Below are 23,449 nucleotides of genomic sequence, written 5' to 3'. Positions count from 1 at the left end.
GTGTTGTATCTAGATGGTCACCTTATTATTATTATTAACATCTTTATTGACAAAATTTATTACAATTTTGTCTAATCACCGCTCTGAATGGGTCAATAGGCCCAATGACTCTTACTGTCTTCTTTTGGTCGTTAGGCCTCCGTCTTCAGTTACGTGAACCTGTACTCACCTAATTGTGCTTGCGGGGATTGAGCTTTGGCTCTTTGGTCCCGCCTCTCAACTGTCAATCAACTGGTGTACAGATTCCTGAGCCTACTGGGCTCTATCATATCTACATTTGAAACTGTGTATGGAGTCAGCCTCCACCACATCACTGCCTAATGCATTCCATTTATTAGCTACTCTGACACTGAAAAAATTCTTTCTAACGTCTCTGTTGCTCATCTGCTCATCTGGGTACTAAGTTTCCACCTGTGTCCCCTTGTTCGTGTCCCACTCGTGCTGAAGAGTTTGTCTTTGTCCACCTTGTCAATTCCCCTGAGAATTTTGTAGGTGGTTATCATGTCTCCCCTTACTCTTCTGTTTTACAGGGATGTGAGGTTCAGCCAGCTCCTTTAGCCTTTCCTCGTAGCTCATTCCTCTCAGTTCCGGGACAAGCCTGGTGGCATACCGCTGAATCTTCTTTAACTTTGTCTTGTGTTTAACTAGGTATGGACTCCAGGCTGTATCGATGTTCATGAGCAAACTGCATTTAGCAAGCTGACAGGCACTTGTATGATGACCTATTATACACAGAGATAGTGAGATTCGTGCAAATCTATCTTTATTACTTTCTGAAATATATTTGTTGAGATACAGTAGAGTATGTCCACGTGAAACGTACGTGGTGTCGAAAATTTGAATGAGTTTGTGGCATGAAATATGCCTGCCGAGAAACTCTTAGGTTTTTAATTCTTTTTTTTTTTGGGGGGGGGGGGAAATAAGCAGTATTGTGTCTTGCCTGTTACATTTCAGTAAAACATCCATTACAATCTCATTTCAATAAACCAATATATATTATACAACCATTTCATTTATTAATGATTTTTACAATGTGTACATTGTTGGATGTATAGTAAATAATGTAATATTTTTTCACGTGAGCAGACAGTGTATATTGTGTAACTAGTGTTTTTACGCGGGTGGTATGACAAGGTTGCACCTGCACGTTGTTCCTCCCTACAGCCAGCACCGGCACCCCGTTCTCGCGGGCGTCCCCATCGTCTACAAACCGTCGTACCAAGTGCCTTATCCTAACCTACCAGAGGACCCCCCGAACAGAAAACGGAATATTATGTCAAATTCAGCAAGCCGCTATCATTTTCTAGGACAATGTTTGCCCCTAGGTAAAGTATACGTCAAACTGCGCCGTACAGTTAGGAGGACGGGCTGTCATGTCTTCATGACCACATCTGCGGCGCTTGTTGCTTTCCCAAAAACTACACCACTGAAATTTGTTTGTCATGTAACTATTAAGACCTGTTGAAATACGAGCTGTGTTGACTATATACTCTTAGATTAAGCTTAGTGACGAGGTCCTTGGGGAAGGGAGGGGGAGGGACTGTTGCTATATATGTATATATGTCCGCCAAATTTGTTATTGTTGGGTTTCATTGTGTAGAGCATTAGGCTCATATATATTGTTGTGTTTACTCTTATCGAGTTTATCTTGTCCTGTGATGTTCACAGGAGAGATTACCCTCGGGGGAGACTTTGCAGTCTGGAGGTAAAGAACTGCAAGTATTATGTAAAGGAAGAGACGTGTGTAGAGAGATAATCCCGCGCCATGGTGAGGTGTGAGGAATAAATGATGGCCGGGTCCTTCCACCTCCCAACCCCTGACCCGCAACCCACCTCCCAGCGACCCACCTGCAGCCACCGCCTAGCGACCCACCAACCACCTCTAGCTACCCACAATCCAGCGACCCACCAACCACCTCTAGCTACCCACAATCCAGCGACCCACCAACCACCTCTAGCTACCCACAATCCAGCGACCCACCAACCACCTCTAGCTACCCACAATCCAGCGACCCACCAACCACCTCTAGCTACCCACAATCCAGCGACCCACCAACCACCTCTAGCAACCCACAATCCAGCGACCCACCAACCACCTCTAGCTACCCACAATCCAGCGACCCACCAACCACCTCTAGCTACCCACAATCCAGCGACCCACCAACCACCTCTAGCTACCCACAATCCAGCGACCCACCAACCACCTCTAGCTACCCACAATCCAGCTACCCACAACCCACCACCAGACGGGCTGCTCTGTTAGGTTAGGTTCGGGGATTTTAGTACACCATTTTCTGCTCGTTGTGGCAACTCGAGAGAACAGGCTTAATTGCCTATGAAATATCCTCAAAATAGTTACCGGGAATGCTGAAACATCTATAGTGAAGTAGATGTTTCATATTAAGCTATTTACATAGGTGGCGCGTTGGTAATTGACCTAGTTAGACATTACAGCTCAACACACGCCCGCACTCACACACACTCACACACACACACACACACACACACACACACACACACACACACACACACACACACACACACACACACACACACACACACACACACACAAAATTTGGAATCTGTACACCTGTTGATTGACGGTTGAGAGGCGGGACCAAAGAGCCAGAGCTCAACCCCCGCAAACACAACTAGGTGAGTACAACTAGGTGAGTACACACACACACACACACACACACACACACACACACACACACACACACACACACACACACACACACACACACACACACACACACACACACGTGGAGGAATTCTGGTTAGAACTGGCGATGCTTGCACAACAAAACCCTAAGGTTTAAGGTGCCCAGAGAGAGGGTGTTATCCTGCTACAAGACAAAGGTTTCAAGTTAGTAACTTCTGGCAGAACATTCTTCTTCGTATTTGTCTGTCATGATCTCCGTCAGACACAGCGCACATGTTGCCCCCTCCAAGTCAGTGAAATCCAGCCCGCACTGGAGACCAGCATCGCGGTTCTAGATTTACAGAACAAATTTCACCCATACGGTTATAAACCTATGGAACTGCCTACCCGCCGAAGCCATAAATGCCAAAACACTCCTGCAATTTAAGATCGAAATATATGTATTTATAATATATATATATTTGACCCCATCGTACAGCTTCAGTATTTTCTCATAAATATGTTCTTGGGATTACATTTTGTAATCATGGATTACATTGTACATAGATACGTTCTTGTGATTACATTGGTGTGAAGCTGGAGAAGTGGGAGCTGTAGTAAAAAAAGGCTAACCAAACCCTTAGAATAGTAAAGTGTACCTTTGACTGTAAGAAAAATAAGGTAATCATTCAGTTGTATAAATATCTGGTGCGCCCCCACCTAGATTATTGCATCCAGGCATGGAGACCTCATCTTCAGAAAGACAGCTTATTGGAGAAAGTTAACACCGGGCAACAAAAATAATTCCAGAACTAAATCAACTCACATGCCAGGATAGGTTGAGGGCCACAGGACTAGCAACACTGCAAACCAGACATGACAGGGCTGATTTCATAGAAACGTTCGAAATGCTGAACAATGTGGAGGATGTTGATCCGGACAACTTCTTCAAAAGGGCAGATGTAACACAAATAAGGAACTACGGTTTCAAGCTCAATAAGCCAAGTGCAGGACTGAGAACAGGTGATACTTTTTCACCCACAGGGTTATAAACCCATGGAACCGCCTACCCGCCGAAGCCGTAACTGCCAAAACTCCGTTGAATTCTAAAATCCAGCTGGAAAAAATAATCAGGACAAATTGGGGGGACCTTTGACACGCCACCGGCTTCCTGTCTTCATGGAGGCCACTAGAGTGTTAGTGGCCCTCAGGTAAATCCAGGTTAGCCATGTAATGTTGATTGTATGCTGAATAATTATAGCCTCACTCTGATTATTGTTCTCATGTATGCGCCATTGTGCCCAGCCGTGGTGCTCATCGTCAGCCTTTAGCTAAGCTTGCGCAATGTTTATATTATTTTAGTCAATGTTGAGATACGGAAGGTACCTTTTTAAACCGGGAGGTCAAGTAGCTCCGTGGACCTCTGACCGCCGGTTGTAACACTCGAGAGTCTTGGTTGAACTCTCACTTGAGTTACAGTTCCACTTAGTGAAGTACATATCTTGTGAGAGTTGGGGAGTGAGAGTAGAAGAGCGAGAGAACCAAAGTGAGACAAAGAGATATAAGGATCAATGGAAGAGATTTAATGAAGTTTGATTATTCACTGACCATGAAGATCCACGTGCTGACCTTAGCAATTAAGCCAAAGGCAGCCAAGAAACACAAGGTAAACACAAGGTGCAGATCGTGCTCACCCGACTGCAGCAGTTGCGAAAATTGTTACATTAAGCAAGTTGGCTCGTACCATCAGTATGCACTCGATCAATTCCTCGGTGAATCTGGTATCTTCGACATCGCTCATCTTATGTCTTTTTGTTCTGGTATTGACATCCCGGATGATATCTAGCAATCTGTGAATATTATGTCACACAAACAGTGCTAGTTGTCTTCCTGGCTTGGCATCTTATTTTGATAATTACTAAAGTATGCATCAGACACTATTTGATGGCCTGGCTTCCTCCCTCTCGAGTTCTGCATAAAGTAGATAACAGTGCAAAAAGACAAGTCTCGTCTAGATCTGTCAGCACATCTGTGTATCCAACATCTGTGTTATATACAAAGCCAATTTTCTCAGTCTACTCAAACTTCGTGGGCAACCAGAAGACTCCTCATACAACACATGACGCTACACAAGGCCATTATTCCATTAGCAGTCATTAAATCATTTATATATTTACACTTAACACAAGACACAACGATGTGACGTTGCAATGTCTGTGGGGTACACTACTGCATACAGGATAGATAAAGGGTCTACAACAGGTCACATGATGTTTATGGGGTCCACTACCACCTAAAAGGATAGGTATGGGGGTCCACTACCACCCAAAATGATAGGTATGGGGTCCACTACCACCCAAAAGGATAGGTATGGGGGTCCACTACCACCCAAAAGGATAGGTATGGGGGTCCACTACTACCCAAAAGGATAGGTATGGGGTCCACTACCACCCAAAAGGATAGGTATGGGGTCCACTACCATCTGTTGGATGGGTATTAAGTCCACTACCGCCAAGAGGATGTGTATATGGTTCACTGCCGCCCACAGGATGGGTATGGGGTCGTCCACTACCGCCCACAGGATAGGTATGGGGTCCACTACCGCCCACAGGATGGGTATGGCGTCCACTACCACCAGTAGGATGAGTATGGGGCCTACAACCACCCATAAGATGAGTATGGGGTCCACTACCATCCAAAAGATTGGCATGGGGTCCACTAGCGCACACAGATGGGCGGTAGTGGACCCCATACCCATCCTGTGGGCGGTAACGGACCCCATACCAATACTGTGGGCGATAGTGGACCCCATACTCATCCAACGGTTGGAAGTGGACCCCATTAACATCTTACAGGTGATAGTAGACCCATACCCATCCTACAGGTGGTGGTGGACCCCATACCCATCCTACAGGTGGTAGTGGACCCCATACCCATCCTACAAGTGGTAGTGGACACCATACCCATCCTACAAGTGGTAGTGGACACCATACCCATCCTACAGGTGGTAGTGGACACCATACCCATCCTACAAGTAGTAGTGGACACCATACCCATCCTACAAGTAGTAGTGGACACCATACCCATCCTACAGGTGGTAGTGGACCCCATACCCATCCTACAGGTGGTAGTGGACACCATACCCATCCTACAAGTAGTAGTGGACACCATACCCATCCTACAGGTGGTAGTGGACCCCATACCCATCCTACAAGTAGTAGTGGACACCATACCCATCCTACAGGTGGTAGTGGACACCATACCCATCCTACAGGTGGTAGTGGACACCATACCCATCCTACAGGTGGTAATGGACACCATACCCATCCTACAGGTGGTAGTGGACACCATACCCATCCTACAGGTGGTAGTGGACACCATACCCATCCTACAGGTGGTAATGGACACCATACCCATCCTACAGGTGGTAGTGGACACCATACCCATCCTACAGGTGGTAGTGGACACCATACCCATCCTACAGGTGGTAGTGGACACCATACCCATCCTACAGGTGGTAGTGGACACCATACCCATCCTACAGGTGGTAGTGGACCCCATACCCATCGAGTGACTAATTGTGGACCCTATATCCATCCTGAGGATACACTGGCAGTGTTGAAGGTAGGAATGCTCAGTGTATAGGTTCCCAAGTAGGAAGACTTGAGAGGCATCAACATCAGAGGCTGGTGTCACGCGATAGACTTGACATGGTGAGAGGCAATGTCGTGTTAAGTTATCCCGACGTTGTAGATGATGTTTAGTACCCGGAGATTGTCTTAGTTGCATTTCTTACTGTGGTCGTCTTAGGTGGAGGTTACGATAAGAGTTATTCGTTTACAAATCTCAAGGTAAACATACAGCTCTAACAGGCAAAACAGAAGAGGTTGGAGCTGTAGAGGGCGTGTAGGAAGGAGCTGGGAACCGTCATGACATCCTATAAGACCCGTCTTGAGACTTATACTCCAGGCGCCTGAGGTGTACCTTGGGGAGACGGAGACAGGAAGAGCGAGGAAGGTGACAGGAAACCTTGTTTTGAAGATGAGAGGAGCGCCGAGGACCCATCCAACGTCACGTGGTGATAGTTGAGGACGCCACTTTGGCAGAAAACAATTCTGACAAACGTCATCCTGGGCGTTAATAGTTATTATTAAGCATAAATGTTCTTACACTTCAATAAATTAAAATCACTTAATTTGCAATTAACGAGCAATATCTTCAGTCAATTCAAAGCAAATATTTAACATCATCCAGTGTTGTGTCAGGAACTTTGGGTTGTTTGGTTGCTTAGTCTGTTATTGTATATTGTAGTTGTGGAGCTGCCATTGACAGCTCTTGACTGACGGACGATTACTACTTCACTGCCAAATCTATTGCAAATGTTGCCCTGTTGTACCTGTTGTTCTGTTGCAACATTTACAATACAATGTTGTATTTGGTTTGTGAATTAGATTTTGAAATTAACAACTTCAAACATACAAGCTGGGAATCATTATTGGTACTTTGAGACCCGTTCGTATTTGTAGAAGTGAAGGAGTGGTTGTTTGCCATTGATAATTGACACTTCAGACTCGCAAAATGTTAACCAATGGGGTGAAGTTTAGGGTGAATATTAACCAATCAGCGGGCGGGTTTGGTTGGCTGCTGGCTATAAAAAAGGGGGGGGAGGTGCGACAAAAAGTCACCACCATTGGTCCGGGGGACATCTCCCGTCACGCAGGGTGCAGTTGCGCCTCCACAGATCTCCAGTATCATCTCTTGATACTGGTAATGGCTCAAAAGGGCCATCACTTACGGGCTATTCATGCCCGTGCCACCTCTTGGGTGGCTTAATCTTAATCAATCAAAAAGTCACTTCAGTGTGTTGTACCTCATTTTTGGTATACAGTTGAGGCTTTGTCTCTTGAAGTTGAGCTGTATGGTGAGCATCTTCCCTCCTCCTTCCCTCCTTGCTGGGTGCCGCCCTCCTCTCTCCTGCCCCCTGCTGCGTCCCTCCCTCCTTCGTTGTTTATGGGAAAAACGTTTTTCATATTTGGGTTAAATCGAAGGTTACATTAAGTACGCATAATGCTGCGTGTGGCACTAGAACATATCTAAAATGACCTGTGACGTCCCCTACTTGTAACATGCGAGAGGCTAGCCTTTAACTTGAGAGTCGCACCCTATCTCAAGAACGGCGAAGAAGGTTAGGTAAAGAAATAGATACAATTGAACGCAAGCTACAAGAATCATACAAAACCCAGGAGAGGCAAAGAGAGAAAAAGGCCATCAGTGAAATAGAGAGAAATCTGAAATATTTTTTCTCCTATGCAAAATAAAGATCAAAAACCACATCTAGTATCGGGCCCCTGCGAAAGGGAGATGGAACTTTCACCGATGACAACAAAGAAATGAGCGAGCTACTGAGGAAGCAGTACGACTGTTTTCAGTGAGCCATTAAACGCACTAAAGATTGATAACCCAAATGAATTTTTCATGGATATGATGCCAACATCAAATCATATATCAGACGTCACCCTATCCCCACTGGATTTTGAAGAAGCCATAAACAGTATGCCTATGCACTCTGCACCAAGCCCGGATTCTTGGAAATCCATATTCATCAAGAACTGTAAAAAACCATTATCGCAGGCCCTCCACATTCTGTGGAGACAAAGCCTAGATTCTGGCGTTATTCCTGATATAGTAAAAACAGCAGAGATAGCACCACTTCATAAAGGAGGAAATAAGTCAGAGGCAAAAAATTACAGACCGATAGCACTAACATCGCACATTATAAAAATTTTTTTGCTAAGAAGTAAGATCACAAAATACATGGAATCACAGCATCTCCATAACCCCGGACAACATGGTTTCAGAACAGGGCGCTCTTGCCTGTCGCAGTTGCTGGACCACTATGATATGGCATTAGATGCTATGGAAGACAAACAAAACGCTAATGTAATTTACACAGATTTCGCAAAAGCTTTTGATAAATGTGACCATGGCGTTATTGCACATAAAATGCGTTCAAAAGGAATTACCGGAAAAATAGGCAGATGGATCTACAATTTCCTGACCAACAGAACCCAATGTGTAATAGTCAACAAAATAAAATCCAGTCCATCAACCGTGAAGAGCTCAGTCCCCCAGGGTACTGTGCTTGCTCCAGTACTTTTTCTCATCCTCATATCGGACATAGACAAGAACACAACCTATAGTACTGTATCATCCTTTGCAGATGCCACTAGGATCTTCATGAGAGTAGGCAACATAGAGGACACGGCAAACCTCCAGTCAGATGTAGATCAGGTGTTTCTATGGGCTACAGAAAATAATATGGTGTTTAACGAAGATAAGTTCCAGCTCATGCGCTATGGAAAAATGAAAATATAAAAACGGAAACCACGTACAAAACTCGGGCAAATCATAACATAGAACGTAAAGGCAATGTAAAGGATCTGGGTGTACTCATGTCGGAAGACCATACCTTTAAAGAACACAATAAAGTATCCGTCACAACTGCAAGAAAAATGACAGGTTGGATAACAAGAACTTTTCACACTAGAGATGCTATACCGATGATGACACTTTTGAAAACGCTTGTGCTCTCTAGAGTGGAGTACTGCTGCACAATGACAGCCCCTTTCAAAGCTGGAGAAATTGCTGACCTGGAGAGCGTGTAGAGATCCTTTACTGCTAGAATCCACTCGGTAAAACACCTAAACTATTGGGACCGACTAAAGAGCCTAAATCTGTACTCCCTTGAGCGCAGGCGGGAGAGATACATAATAATTTACACGTGGAAAATATTAGAGGGGCTGGTCCCAAACCTGCACACAGAAATAACATCACATGAGACCAGAAGACATGGCAGGATGTGCAGAATACCCCCGTTGAAAAGCAGAGGTGCAACAGGTACTCTGAGAGAGAACTCTATCAACATCAGAGGCCCGAGACTGTTCAACACGCTTCCGCTACACATAAGGGGCATAACTGGCAATCCCCTCAGTGTTCAAGAGAGAACTGGATAAGCACCTCCAAAGGATACCTGATCAACCAGGCTGTGACTCACGTCAGGCTGCGAGCAGCCGCGTCCAACAGCCTGGTTGATCAGTCCAGCAACCAGGAGGCCTGGTCGACGACCGGGCCGCGGGGACGCTAAGCCCCGGAAGCACCTCAAGGTAAGGTAACGTCTGGCTTAAACTTTAAGAATTCGATTAAATATATTACAAATCTGTAGGTATGCAATGGGGTTACTAGTTAAAACTACAAATTCAAAACTAAATTTAAATTTGTAATAACATGACTAAAAATCGGCAGGCCAGAGATGAAATTCTAGCAATGTGTAACTAGTGAAATTTTCTACAATCTGTGAACTAGGTTGTTAATCTTCAGGATGTCCGTCCATGTTTTTTTTAATACACAATTAACTATAATTATATAAACTTCCTGTCGTATATATTGTAAAATTGGTTAAAGATTAGCATTTCAATTGACTATATAACTACACTAAATTCATAGGTGATATAAAGTTCTAATGTAACACGCTAACGGAATAAATCGTCGTGATCATTTGCACCTAAAAGATGGTTAACGTAACTACCGGTTCGAAGTAGTAAAATTGTCCGTACCCCGAGGGCAACAGTTGACAAACACACCTTGAGTAAAATTCAGATGCTAGTCTCCGGACACTTCCCTACAGGGAAAAGCTTGAGCAGCTCAAAAGTTGTAGTTTGGTAAGTGTAACCATTCACATTGACTGTTTTAGTTTAGAAAATGTTAACTTATTCTGTTAAATGTAAACGGTTAAGATTTTACTTGTCAAAAAGTAGACTGACTGACTAGCCAAGAATTTGTCTAAAACTACATAATATTTTTTAGGTCCAATCAAGTTCATGTGGACAAGCGGCGAGGTGGTCCTGGAGATGGTCGTCCTGGTACATAAAGTGGGTCCTACACAAATTGGTCTCGCTACAGGCTCCGTATGGCTTGTTTTACTTTATTAGTCATACAGTTCAAATTGCCATAACATATGGTATATTTAGTAGATTTTGCAAGTGCGGGTTACTCATAAGGGCTTAAACGGGTGTAAAGAGGGCTGTTAATGTTAATTTCACAATATTTAGGGAATCTTGACTTATAAATCCGAAGTTAACTCGCCTCCTCCCGTCCCCCAGGCTCGGCCGACCCCAGCCAGACAACAGGGAAGGCAACGAGGACAGTCTCTGGTTACTGAGGAACATCTCTAACAACGGCATAAAGTGACAAGACATTGCCTGTTACCACGTAAAGTGTCATCTGTGACGCCAGCCTTTTATATAATTTTGCCAGAAAATGGCCTAGTTTACTAAATGGTTAAGTTGTAAAATATTAATTAAAACTAGCCATGAGGTCTCTTAATGCTTTGTTTATCCAACTTGCCACTAACTACCTGAAGTGTCGTTAGGGTAAATACTTTAGTTTTAGGGAAAAATTAATACATCCTTAACTCGTAGGTTAAGGAAACTATTAGTGGCTTGCGTCGTCACAATGGCATTAGAACAATGCAAGGGGGGGGGGGGAAGAATCTGTGAATCGCCATATGTACAAAAGTACACCCTCACTACAGACAAGTGTAGAGGGGGTTACTTGTAAAACCTGGTTGTAGCACTCTTTTGGGCCTCGCTCCCCCTCCGTCTAGCTCGTTGCTACTGTGAGGGGGCTTGGTGGCTGCCTGCTAGTGATGCTCCTTGGGGGGGGGGGTCCCCTGTCCTTTTATAGTCTTGTGCTCCTGCTGCTGTCCTCAAATTTTGCTGGACGCCTTTTCCTTTTCCTTCTGTTTCGTATTTCTCCCCCTCTTCTCTTTCCTGTCATTCCCTGCCCATTTTGACTTTCTTTCGGCCTTTTATTTTGACGTCCGGGTATTTGGTGAGGCTACTCTTGCGCCCGTAGAACTGTAGTACCCAACGTCTCGAACGAGGGGACCGTTTTATTGGCAATCCTTTTGTCACTGAACCCGATCTCGGACTGACGGTTCTTAACGTGGCTCTTGTGGGGTGTATACTCACGACGCACCCCTGGGGGGGGGGGCGGCATGATCGGCGATAATTTCTTGTTGGGTGTCTTGCCTCTAATTGTGGCTCCATGGTGAGTGTGGGGGCACTTTCGTGAACGGAAGTCTTAACTCGTTTTTTATGGTGGATAATGTTTGCCTTGTACCTTCCACTATTACGTCCTAAACTCCTCTGCCACAGATCTGGAAGCGTATCCGCAAGATAGCGGGTAAGTTCGTTCCCGATGTTTCACCGGTCCTTCACCTCCATGGTACTCTTGCAGCGGACCCGTTGCAGGTCGCAACCGAACTGGGTTTCCACTTTTCTTGTTAGCTCTGGTCTTCATCTTCCCCAATCTTTCCTTCTTCGTAAACCTGTCCTTGATTCTCGTCCTTTAGATTTCTGCACTCGTCTTCGACTTCCCTATAACGATCCCTTCTCTCTCTGAACTTCGTTCTGCCCTGGCCCTCTGCGGTTCTACGGCGGCGGGCTCCGATGGCGAAGCATCTCATAATGAATACCATCTCCCTCCGTGCACGTCTCGGTACTTACCGAGTTTGTATAATCGGATCTGGGAGTCGTCGTCAGTCCCTGAGGACTGGCTCGTTGCCGTTGTCCTCCGTTCGCAAACCAGGGTCTCCGGTAACATCCCCTAAGGACTTTAGCCCTATTGCCCTCATAAGTTGTCTGCAAACTCTTTGAACGTATGGTTAACGTTCGTCTGATATGGTTCCTGGAACACCATCACCTCCTCTCCCCTTCTCAATTTGGTTTCCGCAAGTGCCGCAGCACGACAGGTGTCCTGGTGAACTTGGAGGTCTATATTTGTACTGCTCTTGCTCCGAAGACCTCCGTTGTTGCCGTCCTTTTTGACCTGGAAAAGGCTTACGACACCACTTGGAGATATCATATTCTATCTCAACTTCATTCTTTTGGCCTTCGTGGCCATCTCCCTCTCTTTCTCCGCAGCTTCCTCTCCCGTCGTTCCTTTCGGGTGCGCCTTGGTACCACTCTCTCTGCCTCTTTTCAGCAATACGAAGGTGTGCCCCAGGGTAGTGTTCTGAGCACTACTCTGTTTCTGGTTGCCCTCAATGGTCTTCTTTCTTCCCTTCCTTCTCCTTCCTTCCTTCCTCCGCTCTCTATGTCGATGATCTTATCCTTTGCTGTCAGGGTGATGATTCGCCTCTCCTTCAGCGCCGGCTTCAACTTGCAATTGATGCCGTGTCGTCTTGGGCCACCGATCATGGCTTCAAGTTCTCTACTTCTAAGACTTGTGTCATGACTTTTACGCGGAAACGGGTTGTTCTTCGTCCCTCTTTGTCACTTTATGGTCATCCCCTTGAATACAAAGATTCCGCAAAGCTTTTGGGGTTATTCCTTGACACTCGTTTGTCTTGGTCTCCCCATATCTCTTACCTCCGTGTTGAGTGCTCTAAGGCCCTTACCCTCCTTCGAGTCTTGTCCCATACTTCTTGGGGAGCAGATAGGCGCACTCTCCTTGCTTTACATTCCTCTCTTGTCCTGATCTAAGCTCGATTATGGTTGCCCTGCTTACTCGTCTGCTTCTCCTTCTACTCTTCGCCGTCTTGATGCTTTGCACCATACTGGGTTGCGCCTCAGTTCTGGTGCCTTTCGTTCGACTCCCGTCCTTAGCTTGTATGTTGACACTGGCTTCCTGTCTCTCCAGGACCGCCGTGATCGCTACTGTCTTCGCTATCTTGCGCGGTCCTTACAACATCCTTCCTCTCGCCTCTGTCGTGCTTTAACTTTTACCCCTCCTGCGGTTCCTGTTCCTCTTCACCACCTCCCTCTTTCTGTCCGGTTATCTCGCCTCCAGGATTCTCTTTCCCTTCGTATTTCTAATGTTTCTCCTCGTGTTCCTTCTTTGCCCCCGTGGAGAGTCCCTCTTCCGCGGTTTTGTACTTCCTTGACCCATATTAGGACAATATTATTATCTGCTGCTATTAGGACAATATCCAACTCTGGACCCAGACATCACTCGGTACCCTTACTCAAATCTCTGAATATGTTAGATATTAAGTCACTGCACATTCTCTCTTGTGTATTATACATATATAAAACGCTGAACTGTAATGCCAATCCTGACCTCAAAAGCTTCATTGAAGGTTGTAACAGAACCCATGAGCACCACACCAGAAATAAATACAGTTTTGATATTCCTAGAGTACGACTTAATCAAACTAGAAATTCTCTACAAATCAAGGGACCCAGAATGTGGAATGACCTTCCCAACCATGTTAAAGACTGTACCTCTCTCAACCAGTTTAAGATAAAAACTAAACACTACCTAATAAATTCCCTGTAACCTACCTCACTCCTCTATTGTCAACCCATGTCTGTAATTTTTTTTTTTTTTTTTTTTTTTTTTTTTTAATCAACACTGTTTGTCAACCTATTGTATTTGTGCTGCTTTTTCAGTCATGTTCCTCCTTTTTTTGTTATCTTTATTTGTATTTGTTCTCAACACTTTTTATTCTTTATGCTCAATTAGTATTAAGTTCTAGATATTAATGTTTTTCTTGCCTGAAACGCATTGCGTAATAGTAGCTTTAGGCATTGTATGTACTAGCTCTATCTATATATCAATCCATTAATGTAACATCACTTGTATGTATGTATGTACCTTACCTGAATAAACATATTTATTTATTTATTTATTTATTTATTTATTTATTTATTTATTTATATCACTAAAGCTTTTACCCCTCCTACGGTTCTAAAACGCCTTTTCCTCGAGCACTTTTCTTCTCACTCCCGCTCCGTTTCTGTCTTCACCGATGGGTCTAAGTCGGCGGACGGTGTTGGCTACTCTTGTTTTTCCTGATCGCACTTATATGTGTCGCTTACCTCCGGAGACTAGCATCTTTACAGCGGAGCTTTATGCTATTCTCTATGCTCTTCGTCTCCTGCTTTCTCGTTGTCAGTCCTCCTTTGTAGTTGTTGTTGACTCTCGTAGTGCCCTCATGGCTCTCGGGTCCTTTAATCCGGTTCATCCAGTAGTTGTCGAGATCCAGCATTGGCTGTTTCTTGTTCACAGTAAATTTAAGTCGGTTGAGTTTTGTTGGGTTCCCAGCCATATTGGTGTCTTTAAATGAGCGTGCGGATGCTGCCGCCAAGGAAGCTGTCCGCTCTTGTCCCATCTCTCGTAAAGGCATTCCGTATTCCAACTTTTACCCGGTTATCCATTCCTCAGTCCTTACCCGTTGGCAGGCTTCTTGGTTGTCTCTTACTGGTAACAAGCTACGTACTCTTAAATGTTGTGTTTCCTCGTGGCCGCCGTCCTTCCACCGTAACCGGCGGTGGGAAACAGCTCTGGCGAGATTGCGTATTGGCCATACTTGCTTAACCCATGGTCACTTAATGGAGCGCCGCCCTGCTCCTTATTGTCCTAGTTGCATTGTCCCTCTTACGGTCGTGCATGTCCTTCTTGAATGTTCTGACTTCCAGGACGAGCGTGTGTCTTGCTTTCCGACCGCCCCTCGCGGTCACCTGTCCCTCAATAGAATTCTTGGTGACTCGGATACTTTTGATATCGTTCGCCTTATGCGTTTTTGTTCTCGTATTGGCATCCTTGGTGATATTTAGCGCCTTCTGATTATTTTGCGCATTTGATGGTGCTACATAGCCTTCCCGGTTTGGTGCTTTCTTTTGATAATTACTTACTTACTTACTACTACTTCCAGACGGCTAGACAATAGCACCAGTCTCCCTCCTCTACCAGGGCCCGTCACCCTACCACGCACCTGGGGTAGCTGTGAGGCCACGCCCTTCCAAACAAGCAATTTAACAGCCGGTTCATAGTTAAAAGAAGACATCAGCGCCCTCTGGCTGGCCGATATTCTGTGTATATAGGGCTACCAAGCTCTCCAAGTTTCAGATTACTCCTGTGTGCTCAACTGAGTAGACCCATTGACACATCGCAGTGTGGTAACAGATTTAGTCAGACTAGCTCATGGTATTCTGCACCATATTTTATTTTGCACCTTAACGTAACATAAATTTGATTATTCATCTTGTTTGTTTTGCACATCTTGTATTAAAGCCAAGCCTGTATATTTTTTTTTAATTTGTTTCATTTATTTTTAAAGTAAAGTATTTTAAAATGTTTTTTTCCCTCTGCTTTATCCTACAGTTTACCTCACTGTGAATACACCTTTTGCAGTTTACTTTTTTTTTTTTTTTTAATTGTGACTGGCATTACAAACTGCTTGAATACCAACCGATTCCGTCACAGTAATAACAGACTAATCATCCCAAAGTTCCTGAAACAACACTGCATGTTAAATATTTGCTTTGAATTGACTTAAGATATTGCTCATTAATATATTATGTGATTTTAATTTATTGAAGTGTGAACTTTCATGCTTAATAATAACTATTAACGCCCAGGATGACGTTGTTCAGAATATCATTTTGTCAAATTGGCGTCCTCAACTATCACCACGTGACATTGGATGGGTCCTCGGCGGTCCTCTCTTCAAAACATTTCCTGTCACCTTCCTCACTCTTCCTGTCTCCATCTCCCCAAGGTACTCCTCGGGCGCCTGGAGTATAAGTCTCAAGACGAGTTTATTAGGATGTCAAGTGGTTCCCAGCTCCTTCCTACACGCCCTCTACAGCTTCAGCCTTTTCTGTTTTGCCTGTTAGAGCTGTATGTTTACCTTGAGATTTATAAACGAATAACTCTTATCGTAACCTCCACCTAAGACGACCACAGCAAGACAGTAAAAAATGCAACTAAGACAATCTCCGGGTACTAAACATCATCTACAACGTCGGGATAACTTAACACGACATTGCCTCTCACCATGTCAAGTCTGTCACGTGACACCAGCCTCTGATGTTGATGCCTCTCAAGTCTTCCTACTTGGGAACCTATACACTGCGCATTCCTACCTTCAACACTGCCAGTGTATCCTCAGGATGGATATAGAGTCTATAATTAGTTACTCGATGGGTATGGTGTCCACTACCACTTGTAGGATGGGTATGGTGTCCACTACCACCTGTAGGATGGGTATGGTGTCCACTACCACCTGTAGGATGGGTATGGTGTCCACTACCACCTGTAGGATGGGTATGGTGTCCACTACCACCTGTAGGATGGGTATGGTGTCCACTACCACCTGTAGGATGGGTATGGTGTCCACTACCACCTGTAGGATGGGTATGGTGTCCACTACCACCTGTAGGATGGGTATGGGGTCCACTACCACCCATAAGACGGGTATGGGGTCCACTACCGCCCACAGGATTGGTATGGGGTCCACTACCACCCGTAGGATGTTAATGGGGTTCACTACCACCCGTAGGAGGTTAATGGGGTTCCACTACCACCCATAAGATGTTAATGGGGTCCACTACCACCCATAAGATAAAAGTGGGGTCCACTACCACCCATAGGATGGGTATGGGGTTCACTACCACCCAAAGGATGTGTATGGGGCCAACAGGATGGGCATGGGTTCCACTACCACCCACATTTGTGCGGTAGTGGAACCCATACCATCCTATAGGCGGTTGTAGGCCTATCCTACAGGTGGTAGTGATCCCCTCATCCATCCTGTGGATGATAGTGTACCCCATACCCACCCTGTGGGCGGTAGTGGACCATATGCATATCCTCTTGGCAGTAGAATACCCCATACCCATCCTGTGGGTGGTAGTGACCCCATACTCATCCAGCAGGTGGTAGTGAGCCCATACCCCATCCAGTGGGTGGTTGTGATCCCTGTACCCATCCTGTGGGCAGTAGTACACTCCATGCCCATCCAACAGGTGGTAGTGAACCCAATACCTATCCTTTTGGGTGGTAGTGGACTCTATAAACATCGTGTGACTTGTTGCAGATACTTTATCTATCCTGTTTGCAGTAGTGTACCCATTAGTGTAACCCACAAGAATGAGAGGGAATGACGAACCAGCTACACTCGACCGCATGTTCACCTTGAATGATTCAGAAATAAGGGAAATCAAATTTGAAGCCCCCATAAGAATAAGTGACCACAGTATATGGACATTTGAGTATCTGGTAGAGGTAGGGATAACCTATCGAAGGATGGGAGTGGAAGGAAAAAAGACTAAATTAACGAAGAGGAAAATATGATAAGATGAGGAACTTCCTAATGGGACTACCATGGGAAACAGAACTCAGAGAAAAGACTGTACTGGATATGATGGATTATGTCACTCAGAAGTGCCAGGAAGCTGCAGAAGGGTTTATCCCAGCCCATAAAGAGAAAAATGAAAAGTCAAAGAAGAATCCATGGTTCAATCAAGAATGTGTGGCAGCAAAGCAAATGAGTGAAAGAACATGGAGAAACTACAGGAACAACAGAACACCAGAGAACAGGGAGAGATACCAGAGGGCCAGAAATGAATACCTCAGAGTGAGGAGAGAAGCAGAGACAGTGAAAATGACATTGCGAGTAAAGCTAAGACCAAACCAAAACTGCTCCACAGCCACATCAGAAGAAAAACAGCACTGAAGGAACAAGTGATGAAACTGAGAAAAGGAGAGAACAAATACACAGAGAACGATCAGGAGGTGTGTGAAGAACTCAGAGATTCCAGGAGGTCTTCACAATAGAACAAGGCCAGGTCCCTGCACTAAATGAGGAGGCAAACCAAGCAACCTTGGAGGAATTTGACCTCACCAGTGAGGACAAAAGGAATCTGTTGGAGTTGAACATGACAAAGGCTGTTGAGCCTGACAGAATCTCACCTTGGAAACTGAAAGAAGGTGCAGAGGCACTAACTCTCTCTATGATGTATAACAGGTCACCGGAAACAGGAGACCTACCGGAAAGCTAGAAGACAGCTAATGTAGTCCCAATATACAAAAAAAGGTTAACCCGCAAAAGACACTGAACTACAGGCCAGTTTCCCTAACTTGTATACCATGCAAGGTGATGGAAAAGATCGTGAGGAAAAGGCTCATAGAGCATCTGGAGGGAAATAGCTTTGTAACACACCACCAGCATGGGTTCAGAGATGGTAAATCGTGCCTCACACGTCTTAATAGAATTCTATGACTAAGCAACACAAATAAGGCAAGAAAGAGAAGGGTGGGCAGACTGCATTTTCTTGGACTGTCAGAAAATAAGTAAGTAATTATCAAAGAAGGCACCAAACCGGGAAGGCTATGTAGCACCATGAAATGTGCGGGATAATCAGAGGGCACTAAATATCACCAAGGATGCCAATACGAGAACAGAAACGCATAAGGCGAACAGTATCAAAAGTATCTGAGTCACCAAGAATACTATCAAGGGACAAGCGACCGCGGGGGACGGTCAGGAAAACAAGACACACACTCGTCCCGGAAGTCAGGACATTCAACAAGGATATGCATGACCATAAGAGGGACAATAAGGAGCAGGGCAGCGCTCCAAGTGACCAGGAGTTAAGCAAGTATGGCCAATATGCAACCTCGCCAGAGCCGTTTCCCATCGCTGATTACGGTGGTAGCAGGACGGCCACGAGGGGGGACAACTCTTAAGAGTATGCAGTTGTTTCCAGTAACAGAAGACCAACAAGCCTGCCAATGGGTAAGGATAGAGGAATGGATAACCGGGTAAAAATCGGAATAAGGTACACCTTTACGATGCCTACAATATTTCTCTCATCTTTTATTTTTTTCATGCTATGTAACTGTTATCATTTTTATAAATTTTGCAAGTATTTACCTACTTACAAGTTTCTTAGATTAAGGACCTGCCCGAAACGTTGCGCGTACTAGTGGCTTTACAAGAATGTAATTACTATGCTATGTATCCTCACAATCCCAATGTACCTTCTTGTATATTTATAAATAAATAAATAAATGAGAGATGGGACTAGAGCGGACAGCTTCCGCATGCTCATTTAAAGAGACACCAACATGGCTGGGAACCCAACAAAACTCAACCGACTTAAATTTACTGTGAATAAGAAACAGCCAATACTGGATCTCGACAACCACTGGATGGGACTGTCAGAAAGGCTTTGTCACAGTACCTCAAAAAAGGCTGTTACAAAAGTTGGAGCAACAGACACGAGTAAAAGGTAAGGTGCTCCAGTGGATAAGGGAGTATCTAAGCACCAGGAAACAGAGTAACTGTGAGGGGGGGAGACATCAGAGTGGCGAGATGTCACCAGGGGGGTTCCACAGGGGTCTGTACTTGTACCCATCCTGTTTCTAATATATCTAAACAACCTTCCAGAGGGTATAGACTCATTCCTCTCAATGTATGCTGATGATGCAAAAATTATGAGAAGATTCAAAACAGATGAAGATAGACAGAGACTACAGGACGACCTGCACAAACTGGTGGAATGGTCTAGAAAATGGCTACTATAGTTCAACTCAGGGAAAGTGTAAAGTAAAGAAATTAGGCAAAGGGATCAGAAGGCTGATTACATACTCCAAGAGACAGAGAGAGAAAGATCCGGGGGTTGATATCGCACCGAACCTGTCCCCAGAGGCGCACATCAAAAGGATATCATCAGCGACATATGCTAGATGGGCCAACATAAGAAGTGCCTAGAAACTTGTGTAAGGAATCGTTCAGAACCTTGTATACCACTTATGTAAGACCAATCCTGTAGTATGTAGCTCCAGCATGGAGTCCATACCTAGTTATACACAAGACAAAGTTAGAGAAGATTCAGAGGTATGCCACCAGACTGGTCCTGGAACTGAGAGATATTAGCTACGAGGAAAGGCTAAGGGAGCTGAACCTCACATCCCCGGAAAACAGAAGTATAAGGGGAGACATGATAACCACCTACAAAATTCTCAAGGGAATTAACAGGGTGGACAAGACAAACTCTTTAGCACGGGTGCAACACGAACAAGGGGACACAGGTGGAAACTTAGTACCCAGATGAGCCACAGAGACATTAGAAAGAATTTTTTCAGTGTCAGAGTAGTTAACAAATGAAATGCATTAAGTAGTGATGTGGTGGAGGCTGACTCCATACACAGTTTCAAATGTAGATTTGATAGAACCCAAAAGGCTCGGGAATCTGTACACCAGTTGATTGACAGTTGAGAGGTGGGACCAAAGAGCCAGAGCTCAACCCCCACAAACACAACTAGGTGAGTGATATTTCAATGTCACATCATTTTCTGTGGACGTTCCTACAATTCATTCTCTAAGTTTTTTACAGCATACATTATTGTATTTAATGTTGTTTAGCGAAAGCATCATATCAAAATCAAATCATCATTATTATATGTAATAATTTATAAGTGCACTTATTATAATTTACTGATTAGCACCAAAATTTAATTTAACAGGATGCACTGTAGAACAGTGGTTTAAATCATTGGTTGAAACAGTCGACACAAAATGGAGAATTATAACTTTTTAACTATTTTAGTAAAAAGAACATTCATCCATCAACAGCCATCATCTTCGCTGACTACTTTACTACAATCTTAATTATTAAACCTTAAAAATCATTCATAGTACTAAAATAAGGAGCTATAGTTGGTAACTATATATACCATAGGTGAACTATAATCTAATTAATAATTTTAATAATAATAATAATAATTATTTAACTTTGCCACAAGTCAACAGATTTTCTTCATTTTCTCAGAATAGTACTGTCCTTAGACTGCTCAGAGGTAATTAGAGATGGTAATTAATTCTCTCCATACAAACAAATGATTTACCTAAATTTGGAGCACTGTGTGCTCAGCCCCACAAGGTCTCTGTGCCGTCTGCTGTGTTCCACAAGACCGAATTACTGCCCATTCCCAGGATGCACGAACTTTATAAAGTGATTGCTTTGGTAATTATTAATATTTTTTTCACATATATCACCCAATACCCATCGGCTGTTTGAAGCTGGGGTACAGAGTACATGTGGTGATACAGTGTACACATGGTGGTACAGAGTACATGTTGGAGGTAGTACTGAAGATAATACCCATCCTGTGGGTGTAATGGTCCCTATTCCCATCCCATGGTGAGTTGTGAACCCCTTAACCATCCTGTGAAGGGTATTGGTTCTCATACCTGGTAGTACAGTCAGATTAGTTCTCGATGCACACTCCAATCAACGAATTCCGGGTTTGAATCCCAGGCGGGACAGGAATAGTTAGGCACATTTCTTTTCAGCTAATGCCTCTGTTCACCAAGCAGTGAGTAGGTACTCGGGAGTTAGTCAGCTTGTTGTGGGGTTGCATCCTGGGTGGGGTCAGTAATTCGGCCTAGGGAAGGGGGGGAGGTCCTATGTATAAGTCTACCGTGTATGAATACACTCTGGCTTCCTGTCCCCCAACACAATGAATTTGAATTATTATACCCATCCTGTGGGCGGTAGGGTATTACACCCTTCCTAATTCGTTTTTGTAATACATAATGTACGATCCATTTTTTTTTACAATTTGCATAGAGTATATTCTATTGTATATATTATAATTTGACACCAATTGAAATATATATAGATAGTATTTCATAGAATAATTGTTATAATTTACTGAGAATTATCAAGATTTCTCCAAACAAAACTAAGAGCTTTCAAGAGGATGTAGCTGATCTGTGATACAGTATTCGAATAGGATGGAAAATGGTACGTAAATATCACACCAGAAGTGGGAATGAAAAATTACAATTATTATTAAAATTTGAGCAAACAGACTATTCTGCTGTCCACGGCGATGGGATGGGTACTATGGGATGTACTATGGTATGTGAGGAAGGGTTGGTGCCTGGTGATAGCTCATAACTAAATCTACCACAAGAAAACTATGAACATTAGGAACATAAGAACTATGAACATTATGCGACATAATTACTGTGGTATACCGAGGACAGGTTGACAGTATTAATTCCATTCACCTGGGCTCTAGGAGACTCGAACCATGGCCCCCCACGCGTGAGGCCCAAGCTCTATCGACTGAGCTATTCTTTAGTGAGGCCGAAGCTCTATCGACTGAGCTATTGTTTATTTCCACGGAAATGTGGATGACGACTATATATTAATGTTCAAAATATGACAAATAGGATACTTGGAGTTATCTAAAACATTAACAATGAGTTATCGAATGTAATTCTTCAGCTTTATCCTTCCTTCGTTATGCTATAGATTATGCATTCCGGTTTGTCATCATATTATATAGAATGGACATAAATTCACTAATGTAAGACAAAGTTAATTCCAGGAATTATGAAGAGAACAAAAAAAAAATCATTTATATTTTCTAGAAAGTCAAAGAGTATCAGGTAACATGATTGAAGTTTTGAAATGAATATATTAATGAAGTTTTAAATATGTTTACACACAACTGAATGCCAAAGTATACATATAAGGTTAGTTTAGATTTGGAAAACACCTAGAAAAATACTAGTCTGGAAATTGGGTCTCACATATGGAACACATTGTGAGGCTGTCAAGTTCTATAAAGTGTAGGTTAGACAGACATATACGAGTTTGGATATAAATATTGGCTGCCTCTCATGGGCCAAGAGACAGCAGTTGTCTTATGAAGTTGGTCAGTTGTACTACATTGGGTGTATTGTCTATGACTGTATTGTATAGCCATGTCAATTTTCACAACATAAACATGCTTATATACAAGATGCTTATTTTCTGTTAGCCTTTGATTACTTCACAGCCTGGTTTATCACCCAATGTTCTGTAGTTAACGATATTTCACACCTCTCACTATTTGCTTCTTATTTTTGACGAGTCCAATCCATGGTGACGTTTAGCAAGTCAAACGCTCAATTAACTGCTGTTTGAAATGTGAGAATTAAAGGAGATGAAAGGTGAA

At 43.8% G+C, this 23,449-nt stretch overlaps 1 long non-coding RNA gene across 2 annotated transcripts in view; it reads left to right on the top strand.

Moving 5' to 3' along the window:
* LOC123773432 (uncharacterized) overlaps positions 1 to 11,020 on the top strand; it is a 98,087-nt gene extending 87,067 nt beyond the window's left edge. The window contains exons 1-3 of one of the 2 annotated variants that reach the window (XR_011227973.1): positions 7,657 to 10,362; positions 10,508 to 10,608; positions 10,804 to 11,020. This is a non-coding gene — a long non-coding RNA (uncharacterized lncRNA). Of the gene's footprint in view, positions 1 to 7,656; positions 10,363 to 10,507; positions 10,609 to 10,803 lie in introns of those variants that run through there. The other variant, XR_011227972.1, reaches the window with a different exon arrangement.
* The last annotated feature ends 12,429 nt before the right edge of the window (positions 11,021 to 23,449 follow it).

The sequence above is a fragment of the Procambarus clarkii genome, chromosome 10, assembly GCF_040958095.1.
Source record: "Procambarus clarkii isolate CNS0578487 chromosome 10, FALCON_Pclarkii_2.0, whole genome shotgun sequence".
In the NCBI taxonomy this organism is placed as follows: Eukaryota; Metazoa; Arthropoda; class Malacostraca; order Decapoda; family Cambaridae; genus Procambarus; species Procambarus clarkii.
Note: the sequence above shows the minus strand (reverse complement) of the source record. Positions and strands in the feature narration are given on the sequence as shown.